This window comes from Sciurus vulgaris (genome assembly GCF_902686455.1).
Source record: "Sciurus vulgaris genome assembly, chromosome: 12".
In the NCBI taxonomy this organism is placed as follows: domain Eukaryota; kingdom Metazoa; phylum Chordata; class Mammalia; order Rodentia; family Sciuridae; genus Sciurus; species Sciurus vulgaris.
Genome location: NC_136473.1, coordinates 48834461 through 48850468, shown reverse-complemented (window position 1 = coordinate 48850468; position 16008 = coordinate 48834461). Strand labels below are relative to the sequence as shown.

The 16008-nt window shown below is 42.0% G+C and overlaps 1 pseudogene across 1 annotated transcript; it reads left to right on the top strand.

Moving 5' to 3' along the window:
* The first annotated feature begins 7554 nt into the window (after positions 1–7554).
* Positions 7555–11139, top strand: LOC306641380 (apoptosis-stimulating of p53 protein 2-like; annotated as a pseudogene). Its single transcript has 2 exons — positions 7555–7767; positions 8794–11139. The product of its transcript is annotated as an apoptosis-stimulating of p53 protein 2-like (transcript).
* Positions 11140–16008: the final 4869 nt, after the last annotated feature.

Below are 16008 nucleotides of genomic sequence, written 5' to 3'. Positions count from 1 at the left end.
TTACACAAATGGTATGCCTTTATGCCATGTACAAACAGAGAAACAACATGTATCCCATTTATTTACAATAAAAAAAAGTTATTAGGGCGAGTTATTATTAAACAACACTAAACATTTAATATGTTGCTGGCACTATTTTAAGTGTTTTATGTGATCCACCCACTTATCTCACAGCAATATGAATTATCTTATAAATGAGGTAATTTTCCCAACCTCACTTTTACAGATGAGGAAACTGAGGCACAGAAAATTTAAATCATTTGACAAGCGTCATGGAAGTGGGAAACCCAGGCTTGCAACTCCCAAGGCTGTGGTGGAACTGCCCATGTTGCCTTTGGGCTGCTTAAGTGGACATGGCCTCTCTTTGGGGCTTGTGGTGAACCCATAATTGAGGAAGATGAACCTCCCTCCCCGGGCCTCAACACAGTTCATCATGTGAGTGATGAACTATCAGCTATGAAAAAAAAATGTAACCAGAAGTAAAGAAGAAGGACAAGCATGCTGGACAAAGAAAAATGTGGCTTTCTGATCCAGTGCACATGTCGGCCATCATCTGCCACTTCCCTTGTTCCCTTCAGGCACCAGCCCATGTCCTGGGGCTTTCATACCAACCTTGGTTTCTGGGAGGAAGACAGGTGGCCTTTTATTGTTTTAAAACAAAACCCAGGTGATGCTGAAAGTCTGTGTCTCCAAGTTATAAAGGGATCTTCCTGTGGATATTTGAGAGGCTTCCAATCCATCATTAGCATCATTCCAATTTCCTTCTCTCCTGAGGAGGTGGGGTTGGGATCGTGACATGAAATGAATTAAAGTAGGAGGAAGGACAACGCCGTGGGGGCACAAAGGACTAGGATAATGGATTTGAGGGGGGCTCCTAAGAACATGGCTTGTCCAGGGAAGCATCAGGCCTCAGCTCTGGTTACATGTGCGTGAGCCAATGGACTCAAGGCCAGGGGGACTTTGGACTTAACATCCATCAATCACTCTGATCTTCTCACCTTCAGCCTGTTTCCACCTGTTCCCTACTTCAGAATATTAGAGGATTGTGGCTTACTTTAGGAATCAGAGAGTAGGAGGGTATTTATGTCTGATCCCAAGGCTGTAGGAGACTGGAAAGGAAGGAAACCTTGATCCTAAGAAATACTTGGGTACAGTGAAAATCAAAGCAATGGGAGAAACCCAAGAATTCTTGGAAGAAAATGAATTAATTAATTGATCCAAGGCAAAGAAACAACCTGGGGGCTGGAGGAGGCCACCTGGAGGCTGAGCCCTGCATTGGGGAGATGGAGGTCTCCCCACCCCTCCTAGACAATGGAAGGAGAACTTCTCACTCCCAGTCCCTAGTGAGCAGGTCCTAGAGAAGGGACTTCCCCAGGGATAAGGGCAGGGTCACTGGAGGGGCTCAGCCTCCAGTGCAGATTCTGGGCTCCTCCCAGACCTGCTAACCCAGAAATTTAGTGGCATGTCTAGGAATCACTCCAAAACTTCAAGTCTCCTCTTCATATTAATAATGGAGAATCATTGGTTTAGGTCTTGTTATTTATTATCCAGAAATTTTGGTTCCTAAATGATAAAGGAGAACAATGATCAAATTATTTTCGTGAACTGTGTAGACTGAATACCCATGACCATGCCATAGTGTTATTACAAATACGATATCCCTAACACATATTTGCCACCTAGTAACTTGGCATATATGTAAATCTGATATGTAAATCTGTTTACCTATGTGGTTGCATTCCTGATACTTTAAAGAAATTTAACCCAGAATTTCTGTGACTAGAAAACAAAAAGGTAGAGTCCAGCAGGGTGTTTTAAGGACAGAGCTAAACCACCAGCTCTTCCCTGGTATAGAATCTGTGTGGTTAGCGATGCTGTTTCCTGTAGCTGGGTTGCTGGAGAAATGAGATGTTACCTAGTGTCTTCATTTTCTGGGTGTCAAGTGGAGCCAGTCACTGCTCTGAGCTTTTCTGCTCCATGGGAGTGTCTTCTTCAAAGCCCTGACTTCTAGATTCTTTTCCAGAAGTCCCAAATACTCCTCATGGAACTTGCCAGGTCCCTGTTACCCCTGTCCCATGACCTGCCTGGACTGGGCAGGACAGTTATGCTGGCCATCATAACCAGTGTGGATACATGCAGAAGGTTACACTCTGGGAATCAAGAGCCACATGCTGGCTAGTCCAGACCTCTCATTTTGCTAGGGAGAAATGAAGCTCTGAGAATGAAAATGAGTGCCCTATAGGCACAGGACTCTCTCAAGGCAGCTCTGCACCTTGAACTTGGGTTACCTCACTCTTCACCTTCTGCTCAATACATACAAATAAATAAATAAAATAAATGTCCATCAACATCTAAAACAAATTGAAAAAATACTCTGAGATTTCATCTTACACCAGTCAGAATGGTAGCCATCAAGAATTCAAATAACAATGCCTGAGAGGATACGGGGCGAGTAAACGTTTATGTTTTTGGCGGGATTGTAAATTAGAACGAACCTATGGATATCCCTGTGGATGTCCCCCAGAACAGAGCATGGAAACACCACAAATGCCACTCTTTGGTATTTGCCCTGAATTATTAAAGTCGTCATACTACAGCGATACATGCACACACGTTTATAGCAGCACAATTCACACTAGCCCAATTGTTGAACCAGACTAGGTGTCCATCAACTGATGAATGGATAAAGAAAATGTGGTATATGTATGTAACCATGGAGTTTTATTCAGCTATAAAAGGAATGAAATTATATCACTTGCTGGTAAGTGGATGAAACTGGATAACAGCATGCAAAGTGAATTAAGCCAGAATCAGAAAGTCAAAGGTCGTATTTTTTTTCTTATGTGTGGAGACTAGAGAAGAAAAGGGAAAACAAAAGATGAGTGTGTGAGGGGGTATCTCATGAAAACGGGGAGGCAACCAGCATAGAAGGCAGCAACTGGGGGGGGGGAGGAGAGTAGGAAAGGGGAGGTACTGGGGTATAAATCGACCAATACACTGTCCTACTGTGTGCATGTGTGAATATGCAGCACTGAATCTTACTATTACATGTAATTACAATGTACCAATACAAAGGAAAAGAACAGGAAAGGAAAGCATCCTGCCCTTGTTTTCCAACCTACGCCTGCATTGGGTGAGTGCTGGTTGGACACAGAAGGTGAGCAGGCGACTTAGGGAGATATTGTGCCAGGCACCACGAGGCCTGTGAAGAGCTTCCTGCTCTTTCCTGTTTCCCCAATCACTGCACAGCCTCCTAGGGATCACACCTCGCTTTCCTCAATCACAGTCACTTAGCTTCAGTGGCAGGGTATGAAGTCCTTGTGAGAGCCCCATGGCATATCTCTTACCCTATCAGTTTCATAAGCCACTGACTCTTGAACACCACTTCCCATTGCTTTTAGCAAACAGTGTTACCCACTGTGGCCAAGGGGACCAAAACCTAATTTCCATTATTGCTCATGGTAGCTTTGAAAAGTCGAGGTAATGGAGATGTAGAAATAAGGCAAGGTTTCTGGGGACAGAAGTGACTACCCTTGGGCCAGCCCAGTTCAGTTTCCATGTGTTCAGATAACTGGCAAGGGCTGGAAACTTCCTGTTAGACTAAATTTAGGGCCTCCCATCAGGAATATTTTCCCAGACAAGGCTGTGGACTGTAAAGGTCCATCCAAACCTTTGCACTTAAGAATAGTGAGGGGGCTTTTGGGGTTGTGGCTCAATGGTAGAGCACTTGTCTAGCACGTGTGAGGCACTGGGTTCAATTCTCAGAAAACAAAGGTCCATGAACAACTAAAACAGAAAAGAATAGAGATTTCCTTGATTTCTTCTAAGAGTCTGATGGAGAATTTGGGCAAAAATGTAGCCAAAGCCTTGTTACTTCTCCATCCAGTTGCCAAGAAGCTCAGAAAGCCATGAGAATGTGTTAACAAAGGCAGACGTCTTCTTCTCCAGAGGTGACCACCATTTTAGCATGACTAGGTGTATGTGAAGGTGGCTAGTTGTCAGTTGTAACAGGTCCTTTACCACAGTTTATTTTCAGACATCGTCAGTATGCTTAGCTCCTCAGTGATCCTCTGTCCCTCTGCAGGGGAAAGATAGACCTTCAAGTGCCCAGGGTTCCTTGCCAAGTGTGAACAGTTTGGAAGTTTATCAAGGGATACTGCTGGATAATTATTTTAAAAGTTGTCTTGGAATGGTGAAAATTTTGACTCTAAATGTCTTATCTAAAAGAAATCCTGAAAGTCCCATGCCATTGTGAATTCTACATTTTTCTTATGGAACAGATAGATGATCCTGTCAAGAATGGACACTGTGGTTTGCAAGAAGAAGAGAACAAAAATTTTAGCAGAAATTCAGTCATTAATTGACTCCTCCATAATATTGAAGGGGGAAAGATGTTAGTGGCACATAACCAAATATAATAGCTGCAGGTATGTGAAACTCTACATCTTAAAATGTTTGAATCTGAAGTTGTCTAAGCCAAGATACACTTAGGTGATACAACCTGAGAAAAATAAGTTTTAAATAAGGCTTTCTGACATCTTTTTCTAATGACACATGAAATTTTATAATATTCCAAACTTACATCTTTGCTTCCAACTTGGGAGCATGGAACACCATACATGTCTGTCCCCAAACCAGGAAAAAAAGTTGGGCTTGGCCTTACCCCCAGATTCACTGTGGTAGCTGATTGTAGGGGCTTAGGCAGAGACAGAAAATTCATGCACCACCCTCTTAAACTAAGAGTTTTGGGGGACATATTCCCATTCTCTTAGTTTTAAGGTGCAAATGTGTCCAAAGACAGGCTGAGAAAGGGCAATACTGTTGTGAAGTCATTCTGTACCCAAATGAAGGTGTGTTGTTGAAGGAAGTTGTCCAGGAAACTCAAAATCATCTCTTTGTAGGTTGATCACAGTAAAACCTCTGGTTTAGTTAGCACAACCAAACTCAAGGTTAATATAATTTTCTACACTTTAAACATTCTATAAATTCCTGAATTTATTTTTTGGAAGAAGAACAGCAGAACATTTATTTCAGTTATAGAAATAACCATATCTTTGGCTTGTATTAAGGACTATTGATTGGTCTCCTAAGCTCCACTCAGAATTCACAACATGGGAATTTACAGAACTTTCATAAAAGCAGTTGAAATTATAGTGTTTTCATGAGCTCCCAGGGTGTACCTCTATTAACAAAAGATGTGTTGCTTTACTCACACCTGCTCAGCTCTCCATGGGGGCTCAAGCGATACACATTTCAATGGAGCAGAGCCAATAAAATAAAAAAAATAAAGTTCCAAGAAAAATAATGGAGATATAAAATATGTTCACAGAAAGTGCTTTTGAGAAGGAGCCGAGATATTGGAACTAACTGTTTAAGGAGAAAATATGTACAAAAAGTAGATTTTCAATGATGAATTATATAATTTTGACTGTCAAATACTCTACCAGACAATTTTAAAAGTTCTATACTATGTTCCTCTCTGAGTGGGGGCCATAAAAAAGGGTTAGGGATTGAGAAAGTTGAAAAAAGATAGTAAAAAAAAAAAAGCAAAATAGATTTTTTTCCCCTTTGCACACTACTGAAAAGAATTAGAGAACTTTCACAAAGTTTTCCTAAATTAATGTGTTTATACTTGCTAGATTATGTTTTAAGAAAACTCATGTTTTCTTTACTGTACGTCCTTAAAATCCTCTTCTCAGAAGCTTTCTATGGCAAAACAAGGTAATTACTTAATTCATATTTAATACGCAATTGCCAACATATTCATATTTAGACACAATTTCATTATTTCTAAAGTTTTGTTATTCTGAGAGTCACAAAGGATCTAAAGAGCCTTCTTAATGCAGATTATTAATTTAATAATTTTCCCCTACAATGGTTTGAATATGGTTTATCCTTCTAAAACTCATACTGAAATTTAACCCCATTGTGAAATATTAAGTAGGGGGACCAATAATCCCAGTGACTCCAAAGGCTGAAGCAGGAGCATTGCAAGTTCAAGGGCAGCCTCAGTAGCTTAGCAAGACCCTAAGCAACTAAGTGAGACCCTGTCTGGAAGTAAAAAATAAAAATAAAAAATAGAGGGGCTGGGATGTAGCTCAGTTGTTCAATCCCCAGTACAAAAAAAAGAACCAAAACAAAACAAACAAAACGGGTGGGGGGAGAACTGAGAGGAATTTTTAAGAAGAGATTGGGGCTCTGCCTTCATGGATGATTAATTCATTCCTTCAAGTAAGGGGTTATCTCAAGGCTGAGTCTGAGATTTGGCTAGGTCTCTCACAGACTCCCTGTCTCTCACTTTGCACCACCCTAGGACTCTGCCAGCAGGACCATCCCCAGGTTTGACCCCTGGAATTGAACTAGAACCATAAGCTTAAATCTCTTTCTTTACAACTCATCCAATGATGGCTATTAATGACGACCAACAGAAAATGGGCTCAGAGCTCCTCCTTCCATATGCACAAACCCACACAGAATGGGTCAGGTCACAAGTAAAAAGGAGGTCCCTTGCCCTTACTTAAAGAGATTACATTTTATTGGGAGCAGGAATATCATATTGTGCAGAAACATTCTTTATTATTTGTAATATCTTGCTGCTTCTGAATGAAGGAGGATCCTAAAGGGGGTCCTTTGCAGAGTGAAATGACAGGTAGGAAGCTGGTGGATTGGGGAACCTCTGGGAGAGAGCCAGTAGCTTGGCAAAAAAGGGATGTACAGGATGGTGGGGCCATGAGGAAAGTTGATTTAGAGAAGTTATGACAGAAGAAAAGTGAGGTGATGTTGTCTATGAACAGAATTTTTATACCTTCATTCAAACATGATTACCAAGCACCTGCTGTGTGCCCTGGGCTAGGTGCTGAGAGAAGGTACACAGCGACCCTAAGGAATCTTCAGTGAGGTATCCCACTTCTCCCTGATGCCTCATGGAATGGATTTTCTGAAGATGGTACAGAAATGCTCAGAAATTTGCCAAGACTGGCAGAGGGTGAGAACACAGGAGGCTGCCAGTGGGGACAGCCACACCTCACATCCATAAAGGAAAAACCCAATGTGTTGGCTCTCACTTCTCATAATTGACTCCATGACCAGGAATTGTAAGCATTTAAGTGCAAGAAGAATAGCCTAGCTGCTCAGGAATGTGGAGGGAAGGGAATATTTTGGTTTGAATAGAGTTAGTCCATTCCTTCCACAGACCAGACAAGAGAGCTATAAACAGACCAAGATTTTTTGGGAAGGAATGCACTACAAAAGGGATTTGAGCATTGAGGAACAGTCAGAGTGCGCTCAGGAGTTTTACCAGAATGTGGCAGAAAGAATGCAGACTCGTGGAAAAGCGCCTCCAGAAAGAGTTGAGAGGAAAATGGATCAGATTGAAAAGTACATCATGACGCGCCTCTACAAATATATGTTCTGTCCAGAAACCACTGATGATGAGGAGAAGGACCTCACCATTCACAAGAGGATCAGAAGAGGACCTCCCTGGGTTTCATCTCAGATGCTTTGTGTCCCTTCAATGAAGATATTCCAGGAGTGTCTGACATGGTGGTAAAAGCGATGACAATATTGAGATGGACTCGAATCACGTGCCTCGAGATAGTTGCCTGCATCACCCAGTGCAGCGAGCACATCTTCAACGCCATCAAGATCACCAAGAACGAGCCCCTTCTGTGGTCATCTTCCCGCCCACACTCATCTACCTCGTGTTGTAGGGCAACCCCCCAGGCTGCAGTCCAACATCCAGAACAACCCCAGCTGGCTGATGATGGGGCAGGATGTTTCTCAGAGCTGCCCAATGACCTTGGCTTTTGAAGAGTAGGCATCCCTGGACATGGGGCAACTATCAGACACAGAGAGGTAACTGCATTCCCATGAAGCAGCTGATGTGGGATGTTAATCAACCTAATTGGAAGAAGAAAGAATTTCCCCAAGGAGTCTTTGAATGACACTCAAAGGAGCACCTGCACTTGTCTTGGGAATGCAGCAGCCTTCTGGGGCAGGCTCCCTGTCTCCTTCAAAGGAAGTGGCCAGTGCACATGGGAAGGGTAGAGGTCAAATTCAATGTCAGCTGGGGACCCTAGAGTGGATGGCAAAAGAGCAGCTCCTTGGCACTGGGTTTTCTCCCTCTGTTGAGTTTCACATTAGGAAGATTTCTTCTTCTTGATGGAAATGAGGGAATAGGTGCTGAATCAGTATCTTAGGTTCCTCTGATGTCACTCAGGGGTCACAGCGGGGTTTAAAATGCTGACTTCTGTGGACCCTTGTATGTGCAGTCACAACTCAAATGAAGCATTGTCATCATCTGTTGCTGATTCCAATCAAGGTTTTTCAGCCATGCTGTGTAGAGTTGGGTGTAGGAGGCAGTGTTCTCTTCTTATCCCTGGTTCTGGGAAATGTGCGATAGGGCTTCTTAGGTGAAGGACTCAAACATGAACACCTGTTTGAAAAAATCACACTGAAACGAATGAAATCAAAGTCCTTCAGGATGCGGCATCTTTGTCCTGGATATAAACAGTTGAAAGAAGGAAAAGGATGTTATAATTTAGCAATGCCTTAGGTTATGTTTCTGTGGGATTAATCACCCCCATCACGTTCTTAGTTTTTTATTAATTTTTTTTATTTTCTTTTGTTATTTTATTTTTGGTCAATTAAAATCTACATTTTTGCATTCTAGAGGAGTTTACCTTGCTATAATCTTTGTTGATGAGCAGCAATATTGATTTTGAGAGACATCATTCAGTGCTGCCTTTCAAAATTTGCACTTGTGTACATTCAGATGCCTGGTGATGAAGGTAGCTGAGGGACCCACTGTGGAAGAAGGTGGCACTGCAGCAAATGGAAATCTACTGGTTTCTTCTGATGGACAGTTTCCTCAGCAAGCGGTGTCAGCCCAAAGCCATGTGGCTGCAGTATGTCCAAACATCCAGTCCTCTACCATGGGGTGGGTGTTCTCAGGCCTGAACTGCTGGTGAAGCCTGCCTGGACCAATGGTTCCTTGGCCACGTGGACTTCAGAGCAGCCAGGGAAGAGATAATCATTGCCCGGTATAAGATCTGGGTCCTCTTCACAAACATCCATTCATCTGGTTCTGAGTCCTTCAAATGAAGATCTTTTCCTGAGCCAAGGTTCTTTGAGCCTCAAATTACTAGGAATGCCCTGGACCAAGCTGATGATGGGGAAGTTCTGTTGAGGGAGAAAGAGAAGCAAGTGCATCCCTTCTTGATGTTCAACGCAGTGGACCACTGTGCGCCCCACCCTCCTTTGGCACACTGAGGAAAAACAAGAGCCGTGAAAATATCTTGCAGGCTGCAAATAAAAGTGTGGTTAAAGTACCTCCTCCTCTTCCAAGAAAACCAAAACTGGTTAATTTGCCTTATTTGGACAAACCTATTAATCACCTCTGACATTAAGCCATGGAAATCCTCAGCAGTTGCCAACAGCTGTTACATCCATTGGAAGGGAACCCAAACCAGCAGGGCAGCAGCCAAGGGTGCTGCAACCCCTCAGATACCTTCAGTTGGCCAAGACCAAACCCTTTCTCCAGGATCTAAGTCATAAAGTTTACCTGCTGCTGCAGTCCAGCCCTTTACTCCCCAGCCTTCCAAAGATACCCTTCATGCAGCCTTTAGAAAACCTCAGACCATGGCAGCCAGCTCTATGTATTCCATGTATGCGCAGCATCAGGCTCCAGGCCAAAACTTCCAGCAGGCTGTGCAGAGTACACTAAGACACATTTGAGAGGCCTACACTTTGCAAGTGTATATGGCAATCCTGTCATAGCTACTTCCCAAATCCACAGCAGCACCCAGAGAATATTTACTCCAACAGCGAGGGCAAGTCCAGAAAGAACCTGAAACAGAACCATTAAAGTGAAAGAATCCTCAACCACTCAGCCCAACCAAATTATTGCCTTTCTTATCTTTCTTATCTAACCCTCCAAAACCATAATGATGCTGACTTAGAAGCCTTATGAAAGAAACTGTCTAAAGCACCCAGGCCACTAAAGAAATGTGGTTCTAATACAGAGTCAGAGGGTCCAAATGGACCAAATATTCAGACTTTTTTATAAGAGCCCACAATAGCTAGAGCGGAGACCATATTTGTCACATCATACTCACCTCAGTGACTGCTGGCTCAGAAATCCCCACAGGAATTCCAAATCCACATTAACATATGGAACCAGAGAAGGGGGTGGTCCCTTTAGTTCCTGAGCCAGAGGATGTGGGGAGTGCCAGTTCACAAACAGTGACATACCAGCTCCTTCTCCTGGCCTCAATTATGTGCTGGAAGGTGTCCCAGACAGGAGCCCAAATCTCCAGAACAACACAGAGGAACCAAACCCAAATGCTCCACATGGAGTGTATCTGAAGGAGTATCCCCCATACCCACCTTCACCCTACCCATTTGAGGAGCCAGAAGGTCCTGGAGAAGACTGTGTGAGCATGTGCCTACCTGAGATCACTGGGCAGGACTCTCTGCCTCCTAACAAAAGGACAAACTTGCTTAAACTGGCTCAGAGAGGGTAACTCAAGGAGTGAGGGTGAAATTCAAAGTTCCTTCTTTACTCCTAGATTCATCTTTGGTGGGAGAGTTTGACCTTATACAGAGAATTATTTCTAAGTTGATGACACAAGCTTGCCCAATGATGATGGCAAGAGAGCGCCCCACACTGCTGTGTGCAGGCCACACAGAAGTCATTAAGTTCCTGGTGCAGTTTGGTGTGGATGTAAATGCTGCTGATAGTGTGGGTGGACCCCTTTGCACTGTACTGCCTCATGTAAAAACGTCCAGGGTGTAAGCTTTGGGTGGAGGCAGGAGCAGCTGTGTTCACCACGACCTACAGTGACATGCAGACTGCCACACATGATCGTGAGGAGGTGGACAAAGGCTACACACAGTGCTCTCAGTTTCTTTATGGAGGTTCAGGAGAAAATGGGCATAATGAATTCAGGAGTCACCTGTGCACTTTGGGATGATGACCCTCAGATTGATGATGAACTGCCCCTGAAAATAGGAGACAGCCTGACAGTCATCCACAGAAAGGCAAATGAAATTGAGCCATGGTGGGCATACCTTGATGAGGAGGAGGTACGTGTTCCATGCAGCTTTCTGGGGCTGTACCCAAGATCTCAACCAAGATGAAAGAGCTCGGCCTGAAACTTGACACAATATTAGTTAATGAATTAATCTTATTTATCACCAAGAAGAAATAACACAGATTTTGTTGGCAAAATTTTCACAATTCTTATTTTGATGACAGTGTAGTTTGAAAGCAATGCAGAATGTGCTCTGGAAGAAAATGGAGGATTGAAGAACTCACTCCTATTGGGGGACACTCAGCTTGAGGAAACGGAACTTGTAACTCAGCAAACCTTTCTGAGCTGGGCACAGCTGCTCCACAGAGCACTCAGGAGGCACTCAGTGCCAATCCAGTTTTCTGCAAGAAAGAGGACCATCCTTGGGCTGTAGGGATACTGGCTTTCTGTCAAGGTCTTTTTGCACTGCTCTGTACCAGTCCTCCTCTCAGAAGGACCAGTGCCATTGAGGCAGCATCTCTAATCCTCTAGTGCCAGCAGGACTGCACTGGTGTGGGGGCATGAAGGGGCCATGCACTTGCATATTGCCAGCAAAATCTACTAGTTGTTGTTCAATGAGCAATAACTATTTATATGAATTCTTCTAGCATTTTGTGAATTATACATAGATTAAAATATTGAAACTTAACTACACTACCTAATCTAGATTAGATTTAGAATTTTGTCAGGGTGAATGTGAATCTATATTTATTGTTTTTTGTATAATTTGTCTAATTTTTTGAAAATTAGAGAATTGTAGATTTACTCATAATACTTGTCAAGATTATATCTAATATTAAAAACAATTATAATAAAATTAAACTAACTCTAAAAAAATGACTGTGTACAAAAAGGCTGGATAACAAAGACCACAAAAAAACTTTCCTCTGGTTTTCAGGAAACATTATGGCCAAGAAAATTTGGGATTCAAATGAAGAAATATGACTCAACTTATTTGACATTTAGATTTACTGAATATGAGAAAATTTGATATAGTAAACTCTTAATATCAGTCTTCAATAATGTTATGAATTACCAAAATGTCAATTTATTTTTCACAATTCTATAAATTTATAAATGCCTTGTTTTTAAAGGAGAAATGAAACCAGAAGTGCAATTGAGTTCTTTTCCTTCACTTTAATATCTCTCACTTTGCTGGACTGTGCAGGGTAACATGATAGTTTTAATGATAGAAAAGTCCTCAGAAACAGGACAATAGGTCTGCTACTTAATCAGGTGATGTCTGCTAAATAAATAGAAAGAAATCATAAGAGAATATGGGACAATTGTTTGTTTTTGATGAAAAATACTTTAAAGTAAAACTTTAGAACTAATAATGAACATTTATATTTGCCATCTACTTTCATACAAATCCACATAAAATAAAATGATTAATATATTATTGTTTATAGATGTATATTAAATTGGTAGAGAATAAAAGCATACATATATTCCAGTGAACATGTAGTGCTGTGACCTTCATTCATGCTTATTTTGGGAAAAAAAAAACTTTCTCATAATGAATTCTTTTAATGATATAGCCTATATAATAAACACGCTGCGCTGGCTCATGGTCATTCCACTCCATGAGAGTGTAATATCCACTGGGACCCAGCATTTTTTTTTCTCATTGTGTGTCTGTCTGTATTTTCTAATCCCCCACCTCCCCTCAACTGTTTTCCTGAATTAACCAGCATACCGGTCACAGTAGTTGGTGCCCAAACAGGGTCGGGCTACAGGGCAACTCCACTAGTCAGATGAGGAGGATGCTCCTGGAAGACCCTGTAATGAAGAAGAGGTGAGGAGAACAGTGTAGCCTGGTGTAAGCATGGGACATACAGTATCCAAGGAAAGGGACACTGTGTTACTAAGCTTACGACTGTTCTTAAATCACATGGATATCAGCCAGATTAAATAGGGTCCTGCTGAGTCTTATGCAGAATTAGTTGTGCAAGTGTATCAGGCTTTTGACTGAGTGATTGAGGACCCAGAGTCTGGTGATTTATTGACTAAACCATTTTTGAAAATGTAAACAGAGCTTGCCAGGAGGCAATATGTCCTTATTAAAAGAAGGGAACTGTTTCTGATTTTATCCATCTCTTTGCTGACATTTGGTAGTGCATATGTTCAGGGAGTAACTCTGGCCATGGCTTTAAAAGAAGTTTTGCAGCCTCTCTGGAAAAATAAAAATTCCAAAAGGGAGTGTTTTAACTGTGGCAAGCCTGCAAGCACATTTGCTGAGGGAATGTCAGCAGCTGCCTGGTCAAAAGAAAATTCAGAGCCAGTCTTCAGTGGTTCTGGTACCCATCCTAGAGCTGTGTCCATGCTGGCACTGTGGTAAACACTGGACCAATGAGTGTGAATAACAGCAGATGTGAATGGACTTCCTCTGCTAGGAAACACTCCCGCCAAACAATAAGGATACTTTCCTGCACTCCAGAGAAGATATATAACCCAGCCAATCCCATGTCCCACCTTTCATGACCTATAGAGAGTTACAGCAAGAAATGCAGGATCACCTCTGTGCCACTGCCAGGTGTGTATTAACTTTGGAAATGGGGCCGCGGGCTTTACCTGCTGGTGTTTATGGCCCTTTGCCCTCTGGCACAGAGGGGCTTATATTGGAACAAAGTAGTCTAATGAAGGGATTTTAAGTGTCACCAGGACTGATAAAGCCAGCTTTTACAGTGGAAATAAATTGGCTCAGACCAACAGTTCTATTGTTCAAGTACTTCCAGAAAATAACAGGTCAAAATATTCTTCTGTCTTATCACTCAACAGAAAACATCTTGTCAAATAAACCCAGAGGTGAAAAGGGCTTTGGGGTCTCAAACAGGTCATTCTGGGCTCAGTTAGTCAGGCAGAGTGAACTCCACTGGTGCTTAAAATAAATGGATTTTTCAGGGTGTCACAGCCACTGGGGCAGATGTGGTTGTTATGTCTACACTGCACTGGCCTAAATTAATTGCTAGATCTCTGAGCAATTAATCAGACCATGGAATTAATGGATGCATTACATCCTGGACTTTCTTTTCCTACAGCTATTCCTTTTATTATTTAATCATAATAGACTTAAGGGATTGTTTTTCACTATACCTTTACATCCAGCTGATTGTAAGCACTTTGCATTTAGTGTTCCAGTCATTAACTTTAAAGAGCCAGTTAAAAGATACTGTTGGAAGGTTTTGCCACAGGCAATGGCTAATAGTACTAGCTTAGGTCAGACTTTTGTAGATCAAGCCATTGCTCTGGTGCAAGAGCAAGATCCCGATTCGTATTTTATTCATTACATGGATGACCTATTTTTTGGCACATCCTAATTCAGATATGCTTTAGAATGTTTTGGATATTTGGAAACCTCTCTTACCACAGTGGGCTTGTGCATAGAACCTGAAAAAGTACAAAAGTTTTCTCCTTTTTGGTATTTAGGCAGCTTAATTGAAGGACACATGATTTGTCCACAGAATTTACAAATTGAACTGATGCTTTTCATACTCTCAATGATTTTCAACAGTTGCTGGGGAATATTAACTGGATACTGCCTGGCCTACAAAATTGTCCACTGCGGATTTTGGCCTTTTATTTGATATATGATTTGGAGAGCCCTCCCTGGCCTTTCCTTGACAGCTCACAGCAGAAGCAAGAGCTGCATTGTAACGGTTGAAGCTGCTCTTAAGAGCAGTTTCTTACTAGAATTAATTCCCAGGAGCCTGTATATGTGTTGATATTTCCTAAATCTCTTACCCCTAAAGGGGCTATATGGCTGTCTTCAGGAGTTATTGAGTGCCTCAATCGTGCTCACTCTCCTCCAAAACCTTAACCCCATTTCATGATTTTGTCACTCAGTTTATTATTAAAGGCAGAAATTGAGTCATGCAATTGGTGAAAACTGAGCCTTCTTTCATTGTGGTAAATTTTTCAGTTCAACAACAAAATTGGATTTGGCAATCCTCATGTGAATGTCAAGTAGTTTTTTCTAATTTTCTTGGCCAAGTAAAAAATCATTACCCTCATGATAAACTTATTTGGTTTGCAATTATAACCTCATTTATCTTCCCCCAAATTGTAGGCACTCAGCTGATAGGTGAGGCACTCACAGTACTTACTGATGGCTCCAGCTTGTACTGAACTGGTGCAGACTCCGTATACCTCTGCTCTCATTTGTGCTTGACTGCATTTTGCTAATAAGTCAGTTAATGCCTACAGTGGTGGTGACTCTACAGTAGGAGCCACTATGCATATTGAATCAGCCACCACTGGATACATGCAGTTAGAAGAGTTATTTCACTTACTCCACACTTTATAAAAATCAGTTCAAATGAGTCAACATCCTTGTTTTATTGGACACATCAGTGTTCACTCCAAACTTCCGGGCACTGCTATGGCTGATCATCTTGTTGCAGCTTGTCAGAAGTTGTCTCCTTATGACTGTGTTCAAACCTCTCATACATTACACCATCAGAATGCTCCAGCTTATTCAAGGAATTTCATATTACCCAAGAACAGTCTCACCAAATTGTTCATCAATGTCCTCACTGTGTAATACACACTCCAGTTTTACCTACTGTGGTTAATCATGTGGTTTGTGGCTTAATCAGTTGTGGCAGATGGATGTAACTCACATCCCTGAATTTGGCAGAGTGTTATTCACCACCACCATGGAGAATCTGGAACCACAGTTCAGAAGACTGAAGGTTGAACGGAGGTGCTGATCCTGATCTCTACTGGGAAGAAGCAGCTGAGAAAGAAGAGGAAGAATGCAGAGAAAATTCCACAGAATGCCAAACGGCCAATGTGGGGACAACTGAAGAATCTGACACATCACATGGAGCAGATAATCAAACAGCAGGGAGGCACTAAGTCCCTAGCCACCATGTTTGTGGCTATGATGGCTTTTCTAAGCTGCCAAGTAGGTTTATGGGGAAACTTACTGGAC